Source organism: Chaetodon auriga, chromosome 17 (genome assembly GCF_051107435.1).
Source record: "Chaetodon auriga isolate fChaAug3 chromosome 17, fChaAug3.hap1, whole genome shotgun sequence".
Taxonomy (NCBI): Eukaryota; Metazoa; Chordata; class Actinopteri; order Chaetodontiformes; family Chaetodontidae; genus Chaetodon; species Chaetodon auriga.
In genome coordinates this window covers 4,824,480-4,849,303 of record NC_135090.1, presented here as the reverse complement: position 1 = coordinate 4,849,303, position 24,824 = coordinate 4,824,480, and the positions used below count along the sequence as shown (strand labels likewise).

The 24,824-nt window shown below is 42.7% G+C and overlaps 1 protein-coding gene across 3 annotated transcripts in view; it reads right to left on the bottom strand.

Annotated features, from left to right (window-relative positions):
- Positions 1 to 21,278, bottom strand: part of hivep3a (HIVEP zinc finger 3a) — a 35,379-nt gene extending 14,101 nt beyond the window's left edge. Inside the window, exon 1 of one of the 3 annotated variants that reach the window (XM_076753816.1) lies at positions 21,216 to 21,278. The gene's annotated coding sequence lies outside the window, so the exon portion shown is untranslated. Of the gene's footprint in view, positions 1 to 3,966; positions 4,223 to 21,162 lie in introns of those variants that run through there. The other 2 variants (XM_076753818.1, XM_076753817.1) reach the window with 2 other exon arrangements.
- Positions 21,279 to 24,824: the final 3,546 nt, after the last annotated feature.

The following is a 24,824-nucleotide window of genomic DNA, read 5'->3' as shown; positions in this document are numbered from 1 at the left end:
GCATGCACCAAGTAAAAATGATGATTCTGCTAACATTCCCAGAGAGAGGCAGTATGTCCAATGACTACGACAGGAACATTCCAATAACAGCACAATCTGAATTTGTCATGGTTGTCAATGATTTCTAATCAACCATGCACTCGTTATTTCAAAACTGTGGACCACACTATCTTTCTGTCAGATGGCATTACATATCCCACCCACTCCCATAAAATGAGTCAGATTTTCCTGCTGCAAGACAGAAAAGGAAATGCAAAAGGAATAATACTCAATGCAGAGCCTGCCATTTTCAAAAGGAAATGCAAGATCCTCTGGGTTGAGGTGGGAGTCACTTATATTGAAATGTGTTGCCATACAAACACCTTTTTTTCTTTTGGTCTTAATGAAATTGCTTTGCTTGAAGTTTTCTTTGCATAATTAATTACACTGGGATTAACTAAGGGACGGTGGCATGTGAACCTGACAGAGTGTCTCAACATGCTCTAATTAATGCTGCATATTTGACATGTTGTGTCGTTCAGTGTCAGACCACGCTTCCTTCAAAATCATGATAATCAGACGGCGCTATAGCACAATACTGCTGCACTGGAGCCACGTGAACGTTTCTACCTGCTTTATTTCTTTATATGGTACCGATAATTGCATCTGATTAACTGTGATTTTAGACACTGAAAAAGGCCAAGCCAAATGAAGACAAGGGATGGCTGTTAGCTGTGAGTGCATACACAAGGTGACTCAGTGGAGATACTGAAGAAAACTCCCAATGTTTCTTAGTGCCAGCATACTGAAACAGTAAACAAGGCATCCCACGCACTGACCAGCTGGTTTCTACACCCACGTTCTGGTGGAAGACGGCAAAGCTGCTGGAATATATCCAAATTACTGATAACAGGTTGATAACCATCTTTGCTTTAACTTGTGGGAACAGTATATATGCCAGTATTGGATGAATATTAAACCAATATTACTTTTCTTTCAAACGTAAACATGCAAACTATATACAGTAGTTATATTACATCTGTGCTTTGCAGAAGACTATTCAGATGTCCTGGGCCTAAATGTGGTGGTAAATGTAGGTCAAACAGGTAGTGTGACTGGACTAAGAGTTTTTGGAGGAGAGTCAAAGACTCAGTCGTCTTATTGAAAATAACGCCTCAGACCTCAGACTGTGAGAACCTGCATACTCTGTATGAGGGCAACAATGACTGGAGTGAAATAAATTTCAGATTGGGTGCTTGCAGTACAGAATCTCACCTAAAACCAAGTGATATTTTTAAAATCATGCAACGCATCTGCTCATTTACACTTCCATGTGTGACACTTGCTCCAGAGTTAACACAAGACTGTTCATTTGCACCTCTGATGGTGCAAATGAACCTAACAGGCAATTTTTTTTTCTTCACCCCTTCTCTCCACATGGATCCTGTTTTCCCCCGTCCTTGGCTCTCATCCGCAGTGATTCTCTCTAGGTGAACTGTTGCAAGGCTGTGCTAGAAAACACATGTCTAGGTGTAATGTTCTCAGTGTTAAGGCCAGACAGCTGTTTGCTTGGGCAAATTACTACATATTTAGTAGGAATTGAATATCAGTGTCTTTCTATAGGTACAATCCATCCAAAATCAACACATATCCGCTTAATGGGGAACTTTAGACATGAAAGTCTGTGTACAGGTCTTGAGGAGTACTACTGCATTGCTTAAAAAGTTGTGCTAAGCCTTTTGAGTGCTAAATTGCTGAAGTGGTCACTTGACTCACCTGAGTCAGCGTTGGTCGGGTCTGAAGACCATGAGTTTGAAAATGAAAACAATGTGGGGGTGTGGAGTGAACTTAAGAGATCTCTTACCAGATGTTAGCCGCTACTACTGTAAAACACGCAAATCCCTCACCAAACTGCCAGCAGTGAAGTCGCATTGTGAGTAATGTAGGCCAGGTTTTGTCAAGACAGAAGGATGCATGGAATAAAATCTATCTGTCCGAGTCGAACAATGTTAGAGGAGTGCAATGCTAAATGAGTGGGTAGCTCTTTTAACCACTGTCAGACATCCTCTCCAAAAAAACAACTGGCCTTTTTCTCAGTAGACATTTTGCTAAATCTTACACAATTCATGGCATTACTCCATCTGTGTGTTCCAGTAAACCATAGACAAGGATGCACAAAACCAAATTCATGGAACTAGCATGGAAGTTAATGTAATGTAGACATCATTAATATGACTAATCACATCTGGGCTTTTCCTGCTAATGTCTGGCATGAACATTAGCCTATAGCCAGCCTATAGAGCAAGAAGAGACAGGGGTATGAGCAATGTGTGCAATATAAATATATAATGTATTAGTATAGAATCTTCCAAAAATCTGTAAACAGGCTACTACAATATATAATGACACAACATAAAAGTCATTTTCTGGTATGTCTCTAATGGCTGCAGTGTATATCTTTGCAGCGTGGGCACGCACTTACAGTTACAATCTGCAGCATGTGCTCAAAATGTGCAGGTAGCTACTGATACACGTCACCTCGAGTAAAGAAAAAAACTCCGATATAAATTTGTGAAATGCTGCGTCCATTCACGCACCGCACAGAAAGAGAATATTGTATAAATGGCTTTTTAAAAATCTTGTCAATTTCCTCTTCTCACACTAATGGGCACCCAGCGGTGGTTCCTATGGTAACGGCCCTAAACCATGTGGTAGCAGATGGAAGGAGAGCTGGAGGGCTAAATTTATCTTCCAGCATCCTCACCGACTACAGAGGGAGGGAGAGAGCGAGGCAGTCGAAGGTGCCTCCCTCCTAGAAGCTACGGCTTTTTGAGGAGAGAACGGTACACATCTCAAAAGAAAATCAATACTCTGGGAGTCTTGAATTCGTACTACGCTGATACTCCTCCAATCTTTCAGGAGGAAGCAGAAAGGAAAAGGTATACTGTACATGGGGATGACAAAGAACACTGTCTCCACGATACGCTCAACATTATTCGAAACAATTCAACCACATGAACTATTTTAAACCATTCTTCTGTTTCCATAATCTAAAAATGCAATATTTTAAGTGAAACAGGTCCAGTATTTCAAATGGCATATACAACAGATTCATGTGTAAAAAATAAGGACATTGGCTTGAATATCAGCTACTTATGAAGTGTTTCCTAAAATTAGGTTTCAACTAATACAATGACATTCATAGTATCCACATCTTGAGGTAAAAAGTAGGAATTTGGACTAATTTGGAGTTATTCGCCATCATCCTAAGTCATCATCTTGCAGACTCATCTGAACTTAGCAACAAATGCTCTCATTTGTTGTTGTCTTTTCACCACAATGTCAGCTGAGCATTACCAATGCTGTCAAGTCAGAAAGCGCAGCTTCATCAGCAGCCTGATAGTGGCGCTCTCCAGGGACAGAGGAGAGCCCTCTGGGAGTCAGTGCATACACAGCCATTCCTGTGCGTGTGTGTGTGTGTGTGTGTGTGTGTGTGTGTGTGCACGCGCACCGAGTCGGGAGTGCTCCCCAGTCCACAGGAGGACATGCCAAGCATAGGAGGTTGGATGCACGACACAGGGAGCTCATTCACTCCCAGTCTGAGATGTGAGCTTTAATACATACACAGCCCACGGACCACTCACTGTATGCACTCTCCTTCATTCACACACAGACACACAAACACACACACACACATGAGCACAAACACCCTCGCTGCAGAAGCTGCACTGTCTGCATTTGTTTAAAACAGCCAAAATATTCATCTCATTTCAAATGTCTCTGTTTGCTCAGGACATGTTTCCACGAATGATTCGGGTTTTTTTCCACCACTCTCTGGCTCATTGATGTAGCAGCCTTTTGCAATAACAAAGACCTGAATGGAGAAAATCCCCGAGTCCTCACATCACGTCACTCACATCACCCCACACACATCAAAATCGCTGCAGCTGACAAAAAAGGATGTCAATGGCTTTCTTTTTTTTTTACCTGGTAGCAGGTGCTGCTGTCCTCCGATTGTGAATGACTGGAGACGGGGAGAGTAGAGAGCCAGAGAGAGGTGAAGGGAAGGAGAGAGAGAGAGAGAGAGAGAAAGGATGAATGAGAGTGACGGCGAGGAGAGAGGAGTAATCGAGTCTCCGCACTACGTGCACTGGGCTGACAAACAGGTAGCTGAGTATATTATGTGTATGAATGAGGAGGAGGGGACACGCTCCCTGTCTATCTCCACCTCTTTCATACACCCCATACCCCCCCACCCCCCCACCCCAGTGTTTCTCTTTCAGGTCAAAGTGAAGTAGCAGCTCCTTATTTGGAAGTTGACGTAAGCTTGTGTTTCTTTTGGCAGCGGTCTCTGGCTGCACAGCTGGCAAAGCGGTGAGAGGCAGAGGGGCAGGGTGAGTGGTCGGTGTTTTAATTTGACTGGGAGACGGGGGTGGAGGGGGTTGCTTCATATTTTTAAAACACAGTTTCCCCATTCAGGTCTAATTTTCCAGCATAGGTGGAGGGCTATTGCTACTGCATTCTGAGAAACCCCTGGAAAATGTGAAAAGCTATACAGTAAGGACCCGAAAGGAAAAAAAGCACAGGGATCCAGTTTTTAAGAGCTGCTCTGGAGAATGTCCACACCGGGTCCAGCTCAACCGAGTCCAGGCAGCTCTGACATCACTCTCTGCTCTTTTAGACCATGGGTCCCCCCCCCCCCCCCCCTCTGCCAACTGACATTTTTCAGCAGCCTGAAAGCTTGCAGACATGCGAAGCATTGAGGGAATACCAGCCGGTGGGATGAAGGCAGGCGGTCAGCCTCTCATCTGGCCGGGCCTGAAAAGGGGACGCTGAGAGGGGAATGGAAGAGAGCCCAGGGTGTCCATCCTGCACCAGGCAACAGAGCGTTTTTGTGACCTGGGCTCCAAATTTGAAACGTGAAGGCCATACTGACATGTTACATACTACTATGATACTTTCCATGTGATTTAAATGTCCTCTGCTCCACCGGGGAGACAAAACATTCCAGCATGTCTTACATGAAACAAAGAGAAATGTCATATTTCCATCAGGTTTTCCACAGTTTTCTCTCATTTGAGGTTTGACGGGAGCTCTTTTAATCATGACCTTGTGCACTCCTGTGTATGGAAATCTGCCCTATATTTGCATGGAAACCTCCTCAGTGGTGACGTGTGCAGTGAAGTTCTGCCAGTTTCAAATATACTACTAAATCCTGCGTTAATTGCTGCGTTAAATGAGAGCAAACCCCTAAACACTAATGACGTCTTCATACCAGTTCAAAAAACATTTTTCATGACTTGGGTGTGGTCGTTATTCTAAAATAGTTCCACCCATTGCTAACCTTGTAGTTGCTGAATTATTTGTGTTGGTATTAATATTGATGATGGAGGTTTTGCAGCCACATCTTCTGTTGGGAAATATCATAGCTATAGACTTGGACTTACAACTTGGAGACAGACATGAACGTTCTTCCCATTCTCTATGATCTGACATGAAGGCACATGCACCATCCAGCTTCACACCTGCAGCCAACACAACAACTGGCTCTGGCAAATACTCCAGCAAGCTACAGTAATATTTGTGTCTTGGCAATGAGTGTTCATACATTAATTTGAACAGTTTGCAGCTAATGCTACACTAGCTACTGTTAGCAAGAACAGCTAATTACATTTGTACGTTGTCAATCTCAGAACTCATCAGGTATCGTCTCATGATGATTTACCCTCTGGTGGCAACAGCAAATGATTTGGGGCTTCGGTGCAGCCGGCAGACATCAGGATAATGGATAACCGGGCCAAGACCTCATCATCTGTCCACCTCTTCTGTCACTCTTCCAGTCATTGTTTACAATCCAGTTAGCAACTTGACTTTCAAACTCAACAATTTCTATATATTTCTGATATATATTATATATAATTAGCACCAATGAGCCATTAGCTTCTACTGATACTGAGCTAATGAGATGACATATCTCTGTCGCCCACCTAATAACATCTCATGTTACAACTATACGATTTTAGGTTAAACTTGAGGGAAGTAGTATTTGTGTTTGTGTAATAATTTAGCTCTTTACCACGTCCTTTGTGCAGACTCCATAACAACTTCTGGCCTGTAGTAAATAGTTATTCCAGTCAACTTGGTGAAATGTCACATACACTGCAAACTCAGTTCTGGGTGGCCCGGCTCTGGATTAGTGTACAATAGTCGGTCCAAAAAATATGCTAATTCTGGATTGTGGAGTTAGTTGTTTTTTTGGCAACACCTGGAAACTCTGCTTCCCTCCCTGGGTGGTTAAATCTTCCCACAGTGGATTCCAGTGTCTGTTCAAACATTTGATAGAAGAAGAAAAATAAACATGGTTAATAGCTGTGACTAGAAACATCCATCATATTGGAGGTAGGGCTGGGTATTGAGAACTGTTTCTGAATTTGAACTGCCTCTGAATATATAACTGACAAGAAACATTTTTCACGTATTCAGTGTTGACTTTGGGACAAACTGCGTTTCTTCGCAATATGGTACGAGAGGCCTGGGGAAGATGTTTGCAACAGACATACAGCAGCTGATACAGGTACATATAATGACTGCATTAAAATGGTGTAGTGAACACTATAGATATCCCTAATTGGTCTAATAATAGTGCGTGTTAACCACATTTGCCAATATTTGACAAAACAACATTTGACAGTTGCATGGCAAGATAGAGTATGTTGGTTATTTGAGGTTTCTCACACATCCTTAAAACCCTGTCATTTATGACAAATTACTGTTTATTGAGGCCTAAATCTGCTGAAAATAAAGGTGGTTTTTGCTTTCAACACATTCTGGTTTGTTGTCATATTATTTAAGCATGACACGAAGACTAATATTGGTGTAGTAAATCAGTCTTCCTCCACTTGTCAGCCTCTCAGGAGGTGACAGAGCTGCCAGTGTTGAGCTCTTTCACAGGGGAGGTTTGCCTCTGTGCAGCTGGGGCTTGTCTGGATGGCCTTGTCACAGTGTGAACATCGTGCCACCAAACACGTTTCCTCAACAGGAATATTTCTTTTTGTTAGGAATGTAGGACGAGGAAGGGATGCAAACAAAAAGATAAGGTCTCGCAAGACTGTCCTCTTTTCACTACGCCAAACACTGAATTCATTTTGTACCTCAAGCTGTACAATACATTAACATTTAGCAGAGGATGAATAGAAATGATGGGCTATTTTTAAAGGTGCAGATGTACAGGGTACAGTAAATCCGCCTAATTTCACTTGTATTTATTTATCCCTCTTCTCTGGCTGACATAAACCTGTGGCGGAGGAGAAAGGGAAAAACATACAATAATTATTCTCTGAAATTGAAAGGGTTTTATGTGTGTTGTAGTACTGGAGCGCGTACTTTATGCATCTTTCTTTATCTACCACAGGCTCACTGGCTGTTGCAACATGACAAAAGTATGTGCATCTGTAAAAATCACTGTTTATTGATGGTGATGCTAAAAACAGGTCTAGCACTTTGCCTCTGTCAACACTGTTTTGCAGTAAAGCCTTGTGTTTTCACTTTGCATGGCCCATCTCATCATTTGGGTAATCTCTAATAGTGATCTACATTAGAACAGACTTTAGCAGGACAAGGCCGGGACAGATGACCTTCAGCCTAACAGAGTGCAGGATTCAAGTAAAAGCTGTTAATGCCTCAGGCCGGATGAAGAAACACCAGTTTTACGACTCCGACATGGCGACTCTGCTCAAGAAGGGCTTCAAGGCTATCACTCGGTGCTGAGCACTTTTAATGTGCCTGTCCTGTTTTTCGTGTCTGCGAAAATTACTGAAGTGACATCACCGGAGTATCTTGGCTTAGAGATCACAGATGTGTTACAAACTAGGGATGTGGCATTTGAAAATCCTGTTCATTCACCACACAGGACATGATCTAAGTGGGGGTTTTCAAAGTTTGACATTATGGGCTTCCCCTCACACAAAATAAACCCAACTTTTTCACATTTTGGCCTATAGGCATCATTAAAACTATGCTGAATCAACGATTAGCAGTTCCTGTTTGCAATGTGCTCATACACGTACCGACACTGGATTCTATTAATTCCAAGGAATGTGTAAAAATATATCAGGCAAGCTCTGGAGTTAAAGGAAATGTCTTTTATGACCTGTGTGTCACAACCACTGCTAACTGAGTTCAGGTTGTTTTTGCACATCTGAGCAGTTGAGCGAAACCCCACAACACCACGATGAAATCATTTCTCTGCTTTGAAGTTTGGCAGACTTGCTGTCGTCATGAACAAACCTCCATGACAGTGACTGGTCAATACGTTCCCCTGTTAAAATGTAATAAGTAATGTAGCTATTTTAATGAATTCATCAAAGTCATGTAACTTATTACGTTTGATTACTTTTTGATTCTTTTTCTACCAAATGTTTTAAACTGGCAGTAAACCTGACAAGTCCTAACTTTAAACCAGGTAGTGTAAACCTCGTGACAGTACACTGATTACACATGATTGGCAGATGAGAGGCGGTGCCCAATGAATGGAGCCTCTCTAACAGTACAGACAGCTCCTTGTAAGTCATCCTACCCTTGATGGTGTTGCACTTAAATTTGTCCCAACAGCTTTGCTGACCCACGTTGTCTGGAAATATGCCAAAAGAAGGAATTCCTGCACGGCCAAAAGATGCAAAGCAACATAGAAGCTTTTTACTGAAAATAATATATTCGAATGTGACCCCTTTTGTAATCACCAACATTTTGCTTAATAACTGTAAGTAGTAACAACAGGGAAGTAACGGTGCGACCCTGGTTGGTTTCTGGTAGCAGCATCCCAGCTTAGGACAGTGCTGGCTCCATCCTGCAGTGCCACAGAGGGAGTTTCTGGGCACTGTGCCACCTGTCAGAGGGGAGAAAACACAGGCAGTGTCCTCCTCAGCATCCCAGCGGTCCAGGGCTACACATATGGTCCTTAAACAGCACTTAGACCGTAGAATCTGTTACTACCTCCTATAGCACAGGGTGGTCTTTATGGAGACAGTCTGTATTACTTTCTGACTTCTAAAATGCATTATCACTGTCTGTTGAATATGTGGGACTGCACATTTGAGGTAACACACATCTGTGGAAGTGCATATCATAGGCTCAGGGTATGGTGAAGACAGCAAAGAAGAAGAGGGCCTTTTTCATGCGCAGTGTGTGTACCTGGCTATAAAAATAACAGTGTGTCTAGATCTAGAAGGCTGATGTGTACCTTGTTGCATGAGTGTGTGTTTGCAAAGCCAGCCAATAAATCCTAACATATAACCCTAATCACAGATCCCCGTGCCTCCCTCCAGACATCCAGCCACAGACAGACCAGAGAGCCCCCCGCCATACCACTAACAACCAGAAGGGAACAGATGCTCCTCTCAACCTCAACGTGCCCTGACGGCCACAGAAAGCAGCAGTATGACCGACACATGGAAGGCTACCATGCTACGATTTATAGTCCACAGAGAGAAATAGCCATGTGAGCTCACAAAAAAAAAATCTGGCAACCTGACTTCCCAGCAGCAGAGCATGCTGACAGAACGTTGTGCAGAGCTCAGCTGTGGTGGGTGGTGCAGGTTCAAACCCGACTACCAAATGTTCCAATAACATACTAATTCCATGTATGTACAAATGTACCTTTATGGCTCAAAGAGGCCCTTGTGTTGACTCAAGGTGCAATAATTAAGATTTTAACTGTGCCCCACAGCACTATGACCATCATACAGCTACCAGCCCACTGCCTTTTCAAGACCCTCCCAATCCTACACACCATGCTTCATGATGTGTTTTCATTCGTCAAGTACTTCATTATGTCAAAGCTCTTTGCATAGTGATGTCTGTTGTGTTGGATTTCTTGCTTTTATTTGCCATTTTGCCACTCGCAGACAGCCAGGGCTTTATTTTCGATTCTACCAAAAGGAAAACTGAAACCAAATACACAAGATTAAAGGTTTTCAGAGGTGTGCCTTTATGGTAACTGACTGGAAACGGGTAAACAGCTAGACTGGATCAGTGATGACAGCACTTCAGAGTGTCACTCCTCATGGCAAAGAAACATAAAACCACAATTAGTCTTTTTATACTTTGGGCTTTGTTCGAATGAAACAAACTAGATTAAGCATGTTAATTGCAGAGATTAAGAGACGCTGGTAGGCAGTTTTCTTGAACTTTGGGTTAGGTTTAGGGCCCTACAGAGCCAGGATAGCTATTCAGCTACAGTAGTTGAGCAGCAGCTTGTCCTCTCAAAGTGGACACGAAGAGCCAGGTGTCTGATACGTCTCAGAGTCCTGTCAGTAATATGGGTAACACCTTCTATTAAGGGACACATATTCATCAATAACTTGATACTTATTAGCATGCATATTAGCATCATTTTGGCTCTTTGTTAGGCTGTATAAAACACTTATTAATGCCTTACTCTGCATAACCATATTCTACAACTACCACACCATTAACCAAGTTTTCCCTCAATCACCCCTGAATTACTGCTTATTGACAGTGAGTAAGGAAGTTGTTGTAAATGAATTATGATATTAGTAACTCTAAATCTCACTCTCAATAATCCTAGCCCCTAGAATAAGGCATTAATAAGTTATTTATAATTACAAATAAAGAGCCAATATACTACTAATATGTGTGCTAATGAGCAACTGGTTAATGTTAAATATGTGCACCTTCACATAAAGTGTGGCCATAATATGTCATTTTTAATTGATGTTTTTAAGAACATTAATGTGATTGTATGTATCTTACTTGCAGACACATGGATTGGTATCAGAAATAAGTCCTGGTAAATGCTTCACATTATCCTTGTCAGAATTTACAGGAAGCTTATGTGCATTGACAGATGTGCAGCACGGACCACCAATGTGTTAACCAATCCCTTAACAGTTTCAGTCAATCATGCTCCCCATACTGATCTGCACGGGTGGTCCACCACCAAAGCCCTATTTTGAGCCAGGAAAAACTCTGTTTACAGGCCACTGAAAGCTGTGCCAGACACCGGCTGATGTTTCTGCAGCTCCTTGGTCAGCAGCGCCGGATGATTAAAGTTGACTTACTTCATGGCCTTATATGATAAAAACAGCAGAGGAAAGGATCTGAATAACAAGCCACACGGTGTAGTTGGACATGCAAATAGTGACACAGTTGACAATAATCATTCTGATGACTGTAATATTGTCATAAAAGCTAGAGCATTTGGCTGGAGATTCCTTTTCTGTTCTTTAAACTTCACTGAACCCAATGTTTATCCTATAGGCTGGCTAAAGCAAGGGTAATCACTCTAGAAATAAAAATATGTCAGATTGGTATTTAGAGACTGACAACAGATTCATTTACAAAAAAGTGGGGAAAGCATGTATTTAGAGCACCAGCAAACCAAATCAGGAACAAGGAAAGAGGCACAAAGACCCATAGAATGGGAGGCATTGTGCAAGCAAAGAGAAAACAAGTTGAAAATAGACAAAATGCTAAATATAGGAAATGTGACCTGCCACTTGCTATATTTGTCCCCGCATCTAAGTTAGGCTGTTTCTGAAAGTGTTTGTGGTTTCAGGGTGTGAATGTGGGTTTCGGGAAGGCCGCTGACTGAAACTGTGACACTGTTTGCATGCACTCATCACCATCATGGTGACAAAGGCACACTGCTAAAGGCTACACCTGCAGGGCTGTGGGACATTATCATAAGCATTTGTCACTTTTCTATGACATTTTTTTAGACATTAGACCCAAGTGATTATTCAATTAATTGAAGAAGTAATCGGCAGATGTGTTTTGAAGTGCAACAAAGGTTTTTTTATACAGGAAGTAGCCCAAGGGATACTGGGACACTGTGACAGATAACCTACGGCTATGAATCGTACAAATGTTTCTGTACTAGTGCTAATACCATTTCTCTGTTTGGATTCTGATACTTTTGAGATTCTTTACTTCATGAAATACAAATATGTAGGTTGTAGGTACAACTGACGTTGTTCTTCTTGTTCTTGGTCCCTCCACTGCCTCACTTGGGTTGCAGCTAGCAGCTGAGTTCTCAGATTTGTTGTGGTTGCAGACTAAGGTAGCTGCTTTTTACAAAGTTGAGAACCAAGTAGAACCAAAAGTACTTCCACACACTGCTTCTCAGAGGCTTTGATGTCATGATAATCCAATCAGTACGGCTTTGTCTGCTTGTGACCTCTTCCATTTTTATTTATGAGCTTTGTTTGCTGATCAATAGCCAATAGGGCATGCAATAGGTCAAGGACAATGGGTTCGAATGCAAGTTTTCAATTATAGCTTCTATGCTGCAGTGAGTTGTGGTCGGGGATTTTGAGGAGAAAGAGGAGGAAGGTGAAAGATGAAGAGGAGGGAGGCAAGTCAGAAGTACAGGAGGGTCCTTCAGCAGAACTGTCCGGACCAAAATTATCATCATTAAACCCTGAAGTCATTTGTCTCAAAGGCCTTGTTCAGACTGCCAGCCCAAATCTGTTTTTTGGCATGTCAGAGTGAATCCAGGTTGATTTTACAAAGTCTGGACAAAAAAACACATGAAATACGATTTTTGCAAATCAGATCAAAGCCACATTTAGAGGTGGTTTGAAATGCGATCCACAACAGATTTTTACAGATGCATTCCAGGATGCAGCGGCAGCTCAAATCAGATTTTAAAGATTCTTTTGCATCACACGCAACACGACACACCACAGTGACGTCAAATCCAGAGTGACGGAATCGAGAGCAGCTGAGCATCATCCACACTGCTCTGGAAAGCCATACTGCCAGCATACGCAGTTACCGACACCTACGCTGTTACCACAGCAACCCATGCATGTCCAGACACATAAATCTGAACTGATTACCTGCAAAAACAGTCTGTCTTCAAGATCCACTATTCACTATTAAGATGAAGAAAGAGCATTATAACTGCTAGCAATTATGACACGAACCGGCCTGACGTAACTTAAAAATGCACTCAGCAATTTCTAACTACTCGAGGGTGACTCAACAAATCTGGAAAATATGCCAAAGTAAGAATACTGAGCTACGGAAGCCCCAAAGACAAACTGTGCATAAGGGCTAATTGATAAGCTAAATTAATCTATGGAGAAGTGTGCACAAAGGGCATTTTAGCATTTTCATACAAAGCACTTTGGGATTCCTCAGCGGTGTTGAAAGCTCTGGAAAAGCTGATAACTGGACTTTGAGTTGGGCTTGTTTTGTCGAACTATTTCTATGATCAAGAATGGGCTAACACGGATGAGAAAGCTGCCGAGTTTGCATGCCAACAGAGGCATCTCCACGACAACTGAGCAAACTCAGTTGAAAACTCCAGAATAAACTGGTGCTTCAGTTCTGCAGCTTTGGCTCTTTGAAAGAAGAAACAGTAGCTGAGGTTGAGATGCCATAAAGATGTTTGAAACCAAATCACTACCAATATCAGAGCAATTAGAATGCACAGTGCATCAGTGCATGAAAAGATCCAGGGAGAAAAGCCAAATCAGGAAGCTAATGGAAACCAGTGAATAGCTGATAACAACCACATGCAAAGTCTTCACAGGAGCCTGAACGCGTGCAGCGGGCAGTAACTCTGCATGATGTGATATAACTCAGATGGATCAATACTAACTCTGTTGAGCCTGATGCATCTGGCTGGGCTGTGCGCTGGGTTAAGCAGGATAGAGAGCACAAAACAGTACACCCCAACCTGCTTTTATTTCAAGCCAAAAAAAAAAAAAAGTCGCTGACCTTTTGCGCATCCACTTCATTAAGACACAGTTCATTTCAGAGGCCAGCATGCCAATTTTTGTGGAAAACACAGCTCGGATAAAACCCATCCAAACACAATGAGCTTTTTTTTTCTTTTTTTTTTTTTTGCCTGAGCTGGGCTGTAAATGCAAACCAATCTGCTTGGATCTCAAGGTGATGTAATGCAGGCAGAGCGCAGCCATATGTTCTCTTATTTCACCAACAGTGGATCAACAGACAGGGATGAGGCAGCCTGCCAAAGAGCCTGCCTGTCCAAGAATCCATATCTTCCACACAGAGGGACAGGGAGAAGCTAGTGTTACTGTAGGCAGCTGTAATATTTTGACATTTTACACTCACGATGCAAAGCAATGATTGGGACATGGCTGCCAATGATACTGAGGTCTACCTGTAGGTGCCAGCTGAGTCAGCAGTACCTCCACGTGAAGCCAGGCTATCTACTAGGGCTGCGGTCTCTATCAGAGTAGGATCACAAAAGACCTACTGTGGGACAAATCCAGAAAAATAGACACAACTGCTGTTACATAACACAAAAGCCTGTGGTCTACCACCATATAGTCCTCTCCGCTCAGAGGAAAACACGACCTTGATCAACGATCGCAATGTCAACAGGAGGGAGCAGAGGACACACAGTGTGGCGTGGACAATCTTTCAGTGGGGAGGAATTGTATCAGGGTGCCCCCCCCCCCTCATTCGATGTCGTTTTATGTAAAGCACTCGGTGGATGTACTTCATTTGTTGTAAAGCATTGGAGCTGTAACATCTAAATCAAGTTTATTATCATTGTTATTATGTTATTATCATTATCAACATTCAAAAATGTCCTACAGTTGTTGGTTCAAGCTCGTCAAATGTGAGGATTTGCTTCCTTTCTCTGTTTTATATAACAGTAAACGATGTTCTGATTTTATAGACTGAATCATTTATCAAAAAAAAAAAAATAAATCGTCTGAATAATTGATCATGGAAATCATTTAGACCACAGACATTTTGATTTGTCATTGCAGGAAAAGCAGAGGTGTCACTACAATCATAATTACTGCTCGGCTCCATTAAGCAGTCAGCAATGACAGCAGTCATTATTCATGTCATTAGTTACACCTGCTATAACATGTCAAATATCTACAACAGTCTTCTTAGTAAACGGACGATGTTACTAACAATAAGAAGAATATGTAGGCGCAATAACAAAGCCCTCACGCATATCTGTGGTCAGACTTCAGGACACCGGCTTTGTAATGACACAATCATGACATAATAATCACATACAAACACAATGTTAACACTGTGTGAATGACATGTTTCCAGAGAGTAGGGGCAGCTTTCAACACAAATGCAGGCACATTTAGTGGCTTATGGGTGTGTGTGTGTGTGTGTGTGTGTGTGTGTGGGTGTGTGTGTGTCCACTATTTGTGAATGAGAAGTGCAGCTGACAGGCCTTCTGCCTGACAGGCTGCTCTCTCGGTGGGGGTCGCAGAAACCAGAGGCCCTTCCACCTCGCAGAGCAACCCAAGCTGGGTCCATACGCTCGCCTCCAGGGTCACTGACGGCATCCAACCCCTTCCAGCAAAGGGCGGCAGCTCAGCCAAGGGCCTAACAACTCGCAGCCAGTGCACACGCACTCTGACTCCCATGTACCTCTACACACACGCACATACACACTGCATGTAAACACGGCACTTAGCACCCGAGCATACGGTGTTCGCAAAGCTCACGTGCGAGCTTTCGTGCCAACACGTCTTCCTGTGCGCAAGCGAAGACAAGAACGCAAACGCACACAGAAACACACACAAGTGAGTGTATCCTTTCATTAACAATGAGGAGAGTCAATTTCCGCTCCTGTTGTCTCAGGCCGGCTGCTGGCAGGGAGGAAATCTGTTCACTTACGGCAGTTTTGACATTTGAGTTTGTGTCTCAGTGACAGGGGGAAGTCCTACAGATTGATGACCAGGGCCACCATAGGGTCCCCTGCTGCTGTGGATGTATGTGTGTACGTACTACACATCCTAACTCGCATGTGAGTGCCGGTTACATGACACATCTTAAATCATAAACACACGGTTTTGCGCAAGGAATCTATGATTTATTACTGCTGTAGTCACTTAGAGTTAAAAAATGGTGTTTTCCAGCTTCGGAGGCAAGAACGTGGAGTTTGATGATAGATTGCATTGGGAAGAGATTTGTTCCAATAAGAGCAATGCAAGTTCAGCATTATGTACAGTAAGCACTGTAGGGAATGGAGAGTGGTCATTTCCTACTTCGTCTTTAAATTGTAGTGGATGGCGAGAATTAATGTTGTGATGTCCCGAACGGGCTTCTTAAGACCTGGAGGATGCTCGGACACATTACGGCACTATAGAGGTTATACGTTAACCAAGACTGTGTGTTGAGCCTCAACACTTGTGGTACCAACCAACCATGCTGTACGTACACGCGTCCATTCATTCATCTGATTCATCTGTGAACAAAAACAAATCATCTGCAACAAATTAGATGGTCAACTGATCATTTCATGAAGCCAAATTGACAAAAAAATAAATAAATAAATCATGGTGTCCAAATCCAAACAAAAGTATCTTCTGTGATAATTCATTTGTTTTGAAATAAATAATGAAGTTAAACAGGTCAATTTGTGAATAACTTTTCACTACTTTCTGACATCAGAAACAAAACTTTTAATGGAATAATTTTGAAATTTGACTTCTGTGTAGTATTAAAAAGTTATGAGTTTAATCCAAAAATGTGAAGTATGGACTGTTTATGAATAATTCTATTTTTTTTAATGATTAAAAAAGAGCTTGTGAGGTGCCTACTCCATCAAGGTATGAAAATGATTGGATGCATTCCCCACAATTTCACCATCAGAGAGCTGCAGGGGAAAGGTCTTCAGACGGTATCTGACCACCTGACAGGCCCTTCATGTGCTTTGTTTTGGTATTGTACTAAAACTCACGTAACACACTGGAACAAGTAACAGAAAATCTTTCTATTTTCTGTCATCCATACGTTCCACTTAAAGGACCATTCCACATTCTCATGTGTGTAAATACATTTCCACTCCCTCACCTGAACGACTTCATGCTTCAATAAGGTTCAGATTGTACTGTATGTCTGCTTGGCATTTCCTCCCCTCGCTAAGTGCCTGCCAGAGTGATGTGGACATCAGTGAAGCTCCAGAGATACAAGTGCCCTCACATTTCACCTGCTACCAAGGACACTGTAATGACTGACGTTTGAGGGATGAGGTACCTCGCTGGTGACTCCGTAAGAACGAGCTGCATGAATATCGATGTTGTCCTCTCCGGCTCTGCTGCCCTTGGCTGAACAGAGGGACCTTTGACAGGGCCGTAAAAACAGTGTATGCCATTTCATAATGCAACAGCACGCTGTGGAACTTCAGGACACACTCTGAGAGCCTGCACAAATGTTTACCATACCACCACTGCATGTGTTAGGCACTGCTTACGTCCAGTGTCAAGAAACCACACACACCATTCTAGCTCCACTTGCAAACACAGTGAAAGTCATTCGAGCTTGGGGCCTATCAGTGCCACAGTAAGGCCATTATGGTCCCACTTCAGCACCCATGAAGCATCACTATTGATAGAAGCAACTCTAACCTGCAGGGATCCATAACAAACCAACAGGAACTACAGCATCGATAATGGCCATGATGATGGTTTTGGTAATGCTCGGTACACTGGAAGACACAACAAGAGCTTGGGAAGTTGTTCTGGATAAAAGTGCTGACAAAGCGCATTAGAGCAGGCGCCGTTTCCTCGCTCACTGATATAAAACAATAATGATCCAACCAATGTCCAGCTCACGAGATTGAGAGGCTGTTTCAAACACCTGACGTCTGGTCTTTGGTGGGGGAAAACACTCCAGTGTGTACAATATTATGCATTTTAGATGATCAGAGCCCAACAAATGGAAGCAAAAATGAGGAGTGAAAAATAAGCGGCATCAACAGAAACTTGATCCACGTGAAATCAAAGGGAGAAAACACCCGGCTGACAGGTTATCTCTGGGATATCATGAAACAGTGAGCAATTAACAACAAAGGGGCTTTCCAGGATCACACGTCCATAATGCTGAGGGGCTTTAAAGAGCCGCAGAGAAAGAACGGTTCAGATCAATACAGCAGAGGGCAGATATCCTGACTTCTGCTCCCCAGTGTGGCTCCAGCTCAAAAACATTGGAATCTAAAATGCCCATAATGCAACACAATAGCATCATTTGTCAGACCCTCCCTGGCTGCTAAATGTCGACATCTCTCAAACTCCTGCTCCCAGTTCGTAACACAAGCTTGCCATTAAAAAAAACGCAGTCTCCAAGGCCAAGCTGATGACATCATCAGGGTTATTTTGCAGACTCTGAACAGCTCCCCTCAGAGCCACATGACACATGAATTGAACTGCTCCTTTAAATATGTGTATACTCATGGTGCAACAGATGGATTTATGACACAGGAAAAAAAAAAAAACTGTGTTTCAGTAATGCTGTGTTGTGCTTTGAAAAGATCCACGAGGTCAACGTTTCCCTGACCAGCCGACGGATGACACGAGCCGCCTCCCGTACATCATCTGGGTGAGTGATTGATGCAGGTATACACAGCATCGAACCTGACTGCCGGAACGCACGGCGGTGGATTGTTATGTCCCCTGTGCATCCTTCCTGAGGTGAAGGACGACTCCGAGGCAAGAAAAATGATAATAAACAACCGCAGTCACAGCCACTGGCTTTTCCACGGAGCCTTTGAGGAAAGAAAATCCCTCTTGAGGATGCAGTCTGACAAAAGAATGCCAAAAATCTGACCCCGTCGGTACGGAGTGAGACGGCAGGACAGCATAACACAGGGAGAGGCAGCCGCAGGTTGGAGTTAAAGGGTGAAAGCACCACATGCACTGCAAACTGTGACTTTACTGTAAATATACAAAGATGGCCTGAGTCATTCTGTGCATCTTTGCATTGATGCTCCAATGACCAAAAGGCTTCTGCTCTGTTTCTTTCCTTATTTTTTAGCAAATTTTTTTTACTATTTGAATGTAATGTAATGACAACAAATCACTGAATCTCATTATAACATGAAAACGTCTGGTTATAACATGAAAAGGGTCTCTTTAAAAACAAGAGAACTTCTTTGTCGTGGTGGCAGCAACACTCTGCCACATTACTGTTTGCTATGTTAAAACTTCATAGAAACAGGAGTTATAAATACACGAGCATGACTACTGGCACTGTGCTCACAGACATCAGCTGGGCATGGAGTATGTCACATTAAACAGTTTATCAACAAAAACATTACAGAATGTTGATAACTGATTAATAATTCCTATTATTTATCCAGGAACATGTGCGGAACACTCTCTGGTTAATGTACAGATTCATCACTGTAAAATTAATATGTTTGGGTTTTTGGGTGTAGATCCTAAAAAGCAAGCAACCAAAAGATGTCACGTTTCATAGACTCCATAAAAAAGCATATCAATGGATTAGCAGATTATGAAAACAATGATAATTCGCAGCTCTGTTCAGGATCATAACAGTCAGTTTATCATAATGACCACAGTACATCCCAGCATGCACAGAGCAGGCTCTGCTTTGTGTCCACGAACGGTGTGAGCCTTTGGAGAACTAGTTTATTCTAAATCTCACGATAAACCAATCACATTGTCATGGAGGAAATGAAAAAAGGCTCTGATGTATCAAGTGTTTTTTTTTTTTTTTTTAGCTGTCCTCAGATGCCCTCTAATCCAGCGGGCATCATTGCAATGAGCAGCGTTTCTGGGCTGCAGAGCTCGTCTGTACAGTAGGTCATTCCCTCTGCTTTGGACCTATATTCTCATGTATATTTGGTTTTATGTAAACCCGAACAGAAGCAGCAAAACCACGGGGGTTGCCGAAATCCACTGTGACATGGGACGTTGAAGCTTATCCACTTGGCCACGACGCTGGCATCCAAATCAACTCACCAATTTAAGCTCAGTTGTGATTATGTAATATTATCGGCGATTTGATCCCGAGGCCACAAAAAATCCGCCACTGTTTCTCACGCATGATGTCATGTTGGATTCCTTGCAAGCAGGTTATGCAGAAGCGTCCGAGCAGCAGGGAGGCATTACGCAGGCAGCGCTGGAGCCCATGAGTTTCGTTTTGTTGCATGTGGGGAAACGCCAACGCAAAACCCCGTTAAAAGAACCCCACATTTTAGTTTAAATGTGCTTCTCAACAACGTGAATACATCCAATAACACGAATATTATTCTGTCATAGATATTGAAGGTCTGTTTGTGCATTCGGCATTTATAAATGCAGTAAATGTGGACCTTTAGCGCCGATTCTCACAATGATTCTCCACTAACAGCAGTGGACAGAAGTGTATGAGGCTGGACTGTATAAAACAAATGGGACAGAAAAGCATTACGAGTTGGTGGTTGATTTCTCCCCCCAAAGAATACCGTTAATTTATAAAACGTCATAACGTGCATGCGCGCTTGCAGACGAATTAGTAAAATATACTGAATATTTTTTGAATGGAGGTTGGTTTGCTACAAACGGGGCGCATAGCGGTGATAAAGCCCAACGCAACATAACGCGCAGCTGAGGGGAAGAGCCAATAACCAAAAGCCATGACAGAAAGATGTGCACCTGTGTCACTCTCACTTGGGCATTTTAACATGGGGCGGCTGGGTAACAGGCGGCAGCTGCAATTATTTCAAACCCGCACATCTGTCTTTTGAAGCGACAGCTGGAGCGACACGAAGCAACATCGATTAACAAAACACTTGGGCAACGTAGAGGTGGCATACTGTAGTTTTCCGACGTAGCGCCACACACCGAACCATGCAGTTCTGCTACTACAATCAGCGTCAAGCTAACAGGAATAACAAAGCCGTCAAATAATATGCTTTCAAAATAAAACCACATCACAAAACAAAACTATTCTACTCATGCTGCTGTTTCAGCAAAAAGCCCACTCTGTTCACTATTACGAGTATTTTAACAACACCTCAGCTGGTATAAAGACCATCTATATACTGTACCTATATTACTAAACGAGACAAATTCATGACGTTTATTTTGAACATGAAATCACGATACTTCCTGTCTCTTTATGTCCAGTTCTGGCTGACTTGCCGCAGCTCACCACCTCCTCCTCCCTCTCACAGACAATGAATGAAGCCAGTTTTGGGAATGGACTAGCCCAGGACCAGTCCGGGTAGCTAAACACCCTTCTAAAATGTTTACCAAAAACATTATAGAAACCAGACAATCCTCCCTCTTAGCTGTGGTTACGCCGTTCAGCTTAACGTTAGCTACCTTAATTACCATTCCGAACAAATAGCGAGAAAGAAAACAACATGCTGAATAATAATAGCCGACAAAACAGTAATAAAACAAAGCAAGAAAATACCTGCTAATATTTCCAACAGCGCGTCACTGACACCGAGTATGAGCTTACATTACCTGCAGGATGCTCAACTTCACTTCTCTGCGGTGCGGCCACGGCTTCACGAGCTGCGTCAAGTCAGCCGAGGTGTGTCCAGACGAGACAGGAAATTTACAGAAATGGCGTTCAAAATAAAAGCGGAAAAGCACGCGCCTTGGGGCGTTGACAAAATGCGCAACGCTAAGCAGAGCTCAAATACTGAAGCAATATTTCCCATTCCTGTCTTTGACTCCACGTGTATACGTATATGTATCTGTAATTTATGTTATAAATATCACCACATCCATCTGTTTTCATCCAGAGCTTCATTCAGAGCTTCGTGTTTTGATAGCCAATGGTTACATTTTAGACCGGAAACGCCCTGTTTCATTTCAGTTGGTTTGATACTGGCATCTTCAGCAACATCTCATACAATACCTAAGATAACAGTGATTATGCTAATGTATCGGAGCACCTCCAACTGCTGATATCTGGCTTCCTAACCTGTCAACACAGGTCTAGCTGTGGCTTTTCGCTTCATGTCGGACTGGAACAAAGAAGTAGTGTAGTTGTTACCGGCTGATCAGGTGAGTGGTTCAGTCCAGATGCTCTGGTGGTAGCGGGACGGAATGAATCCTCCTGAAAGTTGCTGCTGCAATTTACCACCGCGCTGGCATCATCACTGTCATTGTTTGGTAAACAGAAAACGGTATTTCCGGGCAATGTTTTTTCAGCAAAGTCCAGTGAGCGTAGTTACGTAGCCTTCAGTTGTTCAAAAAAAAAAAAGAGCCGTTTGTGGCCAATAAGAACAACTTTTAATAACACAAAGCTATGAGAGGCGACGCTCATACACAGAGAGAAATAAACGATGAAATAGCCCCACAGCTCGCGCTATTCATCCCCCAAATCACTAATTTATTAACGCTGTATATAACACGTGATATAAAGTCACAAATGAGAATAAATAAAGCAGGATTGTTAAGTCAACTGGCACATTTTTGCCCAATGATTCTGAGAATCAGCTGATATCGAACTCACGCCGGAACAGCTGGAGCGCCAGCTGTGCAAAACCCACGCGCACTGCCGCGAGACCCCGCCCCCTTCCAGAGGCATTAGAAATAATAATTATAATTTTTACAAAAACCCTAAAATCTTTGCGCTGCTTTGAGACTCTAACGTGAATAAATGTATTTCGTTTAGTCACTTCATTGACATTAATATTATTTATATTAGTTTTTTTTTTTTTCTTCTTCCACACAGAGGTTTGGCTTCTGTCAGTGTGTGAAAGTCTCTCAAACCGCAGAGCATCACGAGACTGAAACGGAATAAAACATATTATGGACAAGATGTAGCACAAGTAAAAGAGGAATCACAGAAACAGTTCTTAATCATCCAAACATGATCTCATTTCAATGTGGCCTCATTAGAATCACCAAGAGCTGCACTCATCAATTATTCAACAAATATTTGAGTCTAGAATTTATTTTATTGATTTGAATATTAACATGTTAAATGTAAAACATTCCCTTTTGATGTCTCATCACACTCGCATCATGTTCCAGGAGTGTGTGATGTACCCTGACATTATTTTTGTCCTCACACTCTCCAACCTGTGATAACAAGCCGTTTAATGAAGACTACTGGGGCTGCCCCACACAAACCTTCAGGGCTCCATTTAGCTTGTTGTTCTACCTGCTTGCCAGGTGCTTCAAGCCCTCCACGGACGAGGGGTGTGATCGCTGTTGATGATGGTGAAGGTCCCAAAGGGCAGAGCCCAGAAAACCAAACCATAACACACAGAGGAGTGTGGTGAGCCCCCAATGAGAGGGTGATCCTATAACTGCCTTATGCAACTGATCAGAGCCTCTTTCAGCATTATATAACAGCATTAGGTCAGCCTGCTGCTCACAGCTGGGCTGGGGACTACCACCGTCACTGTCACCCACAACAATGTGGGTCAGATCACAACTTTAGCCATGCAGCTACCCTTTATGCACAGCCTGAGTGTGAGAGGAGAGCGCCGAGGTGGAGCAGGGGTGTCATCGTCCCTGCATCTAATGTCATTAGCCACCAAATGTTAAGTGCGACGTGCATGAGTAGGCTGAATTTCCGCAGAGAAATTGGACCAACGGCAGATTACTGACATAACTTGTCGCTGTGCTAAATTAGCCTGCCTGATGTCATGAATGTCAACAGACCTATCAGCTTAGAGGAAACACTGATGCTTTCTGTTATTATTCATATCAGTGTTTCCCAAGTGTGCCGTGAGAAATCATCGGGTGTGCCGTGGAAGATTATCCAATTTCACCTGATTGGTGCTCGAAGGCTCTAAGGCTTAGAGCACCAATCAGGTGAAATCTTCCTGTGTGTCTTTCAATTCCTGCAAGAATATCAGCTTTGTGTTCAAGTGAACAGGCCCAGGTTTCACACTGAGTGAGTAAATTGAGACTAGATTTTCATTCTATTTCAATAAATGTACTTTTTGTGACATTTTTGCATGGTGGTGTGCCCTGTGACTTATCTAATGTAAAATATGTGCCGTGGCTCAAAAAGCTTGGGAAACACTAATTCAGAAATTAGGGAATTTTATTCAATGTCCAACCCAACCATTTCTCACCAGTCAATTTACAGTATTTATGGAGTAAACTTTTTTTTTAATATCATTATGCATTTATGACTAAATAAGCAGCAATCAAGTTAACTTTTTTTTTTGAGTCCAACTGAAATGAAATAGCATGTTTTTGTCTGCCTCAGCACATAGTACATATCTGCTCTGTAAATCACTTTTTCTGCTTTGGAAAATCTGAAAAAAAAATCTGAATGCTAAGGGGAGAAATCCACGTGTTCCATGATCTCTCCTCAATAGAGACTATTTTTCAATACAGCCAATCAAATCTTGCACAAAGCAGGAACACAGGCGTTCTAACGTAGGCTGGCGGTCACGATGACTAACAGCCAGACAGCAGCCTGCGACACGAGAACCAGACTCTGAACAACAGCCCACGTTAGCTTTCACGCTAAAGTGTCCTTAGCTGCTCACACGAAACGGCACCTAAACTGGACTACTTGGCCCGGTGAGCTGCTGCTGTGCTCTTTACTCTCAAACACTACGAACAACATGCTGTCTGTCCATGACATAACCAGTACAGAAGAGGATGACATCACCTTTTTCCGACTTGGCCAGCTTCCTACTTCAAACCAGTGAGATAAAGCACCAAAATCTCTCATGTGAAACGAGCAAAACTGTTCTAATCTTTGCAGAAAATAGTGTTTTCATTTCATGACTCATAGTAACACTGATTGTACTGACTGGTTGAGAAAGTTTTCAAGGCCTTTAAGACTTAAATGTTTAAGTTTGGTAATTTTCCATAAAGTGGACCTCTACTGTAGCCAGACTCCAGCCCTCTGAATCCCTGCCCACATCTCTTAATATCGTCACCAGCTCAAATAGGTGTGGCGCTGTGCTCGCTGATGGCCGCTCCTGCAGTTGGAAAAACAACCGAACCAGCCAGAGTTTTGGAGGTGAGATTAGCGTGGAACTCATGACGTATCTGCTGTCTGAAACATGTCGCTGAAACAAACCATCTGACGTCACAACCCGTTTGGAGGCAGTAGGGCACACTCTCCAGAGATGATCCATCTCGGGC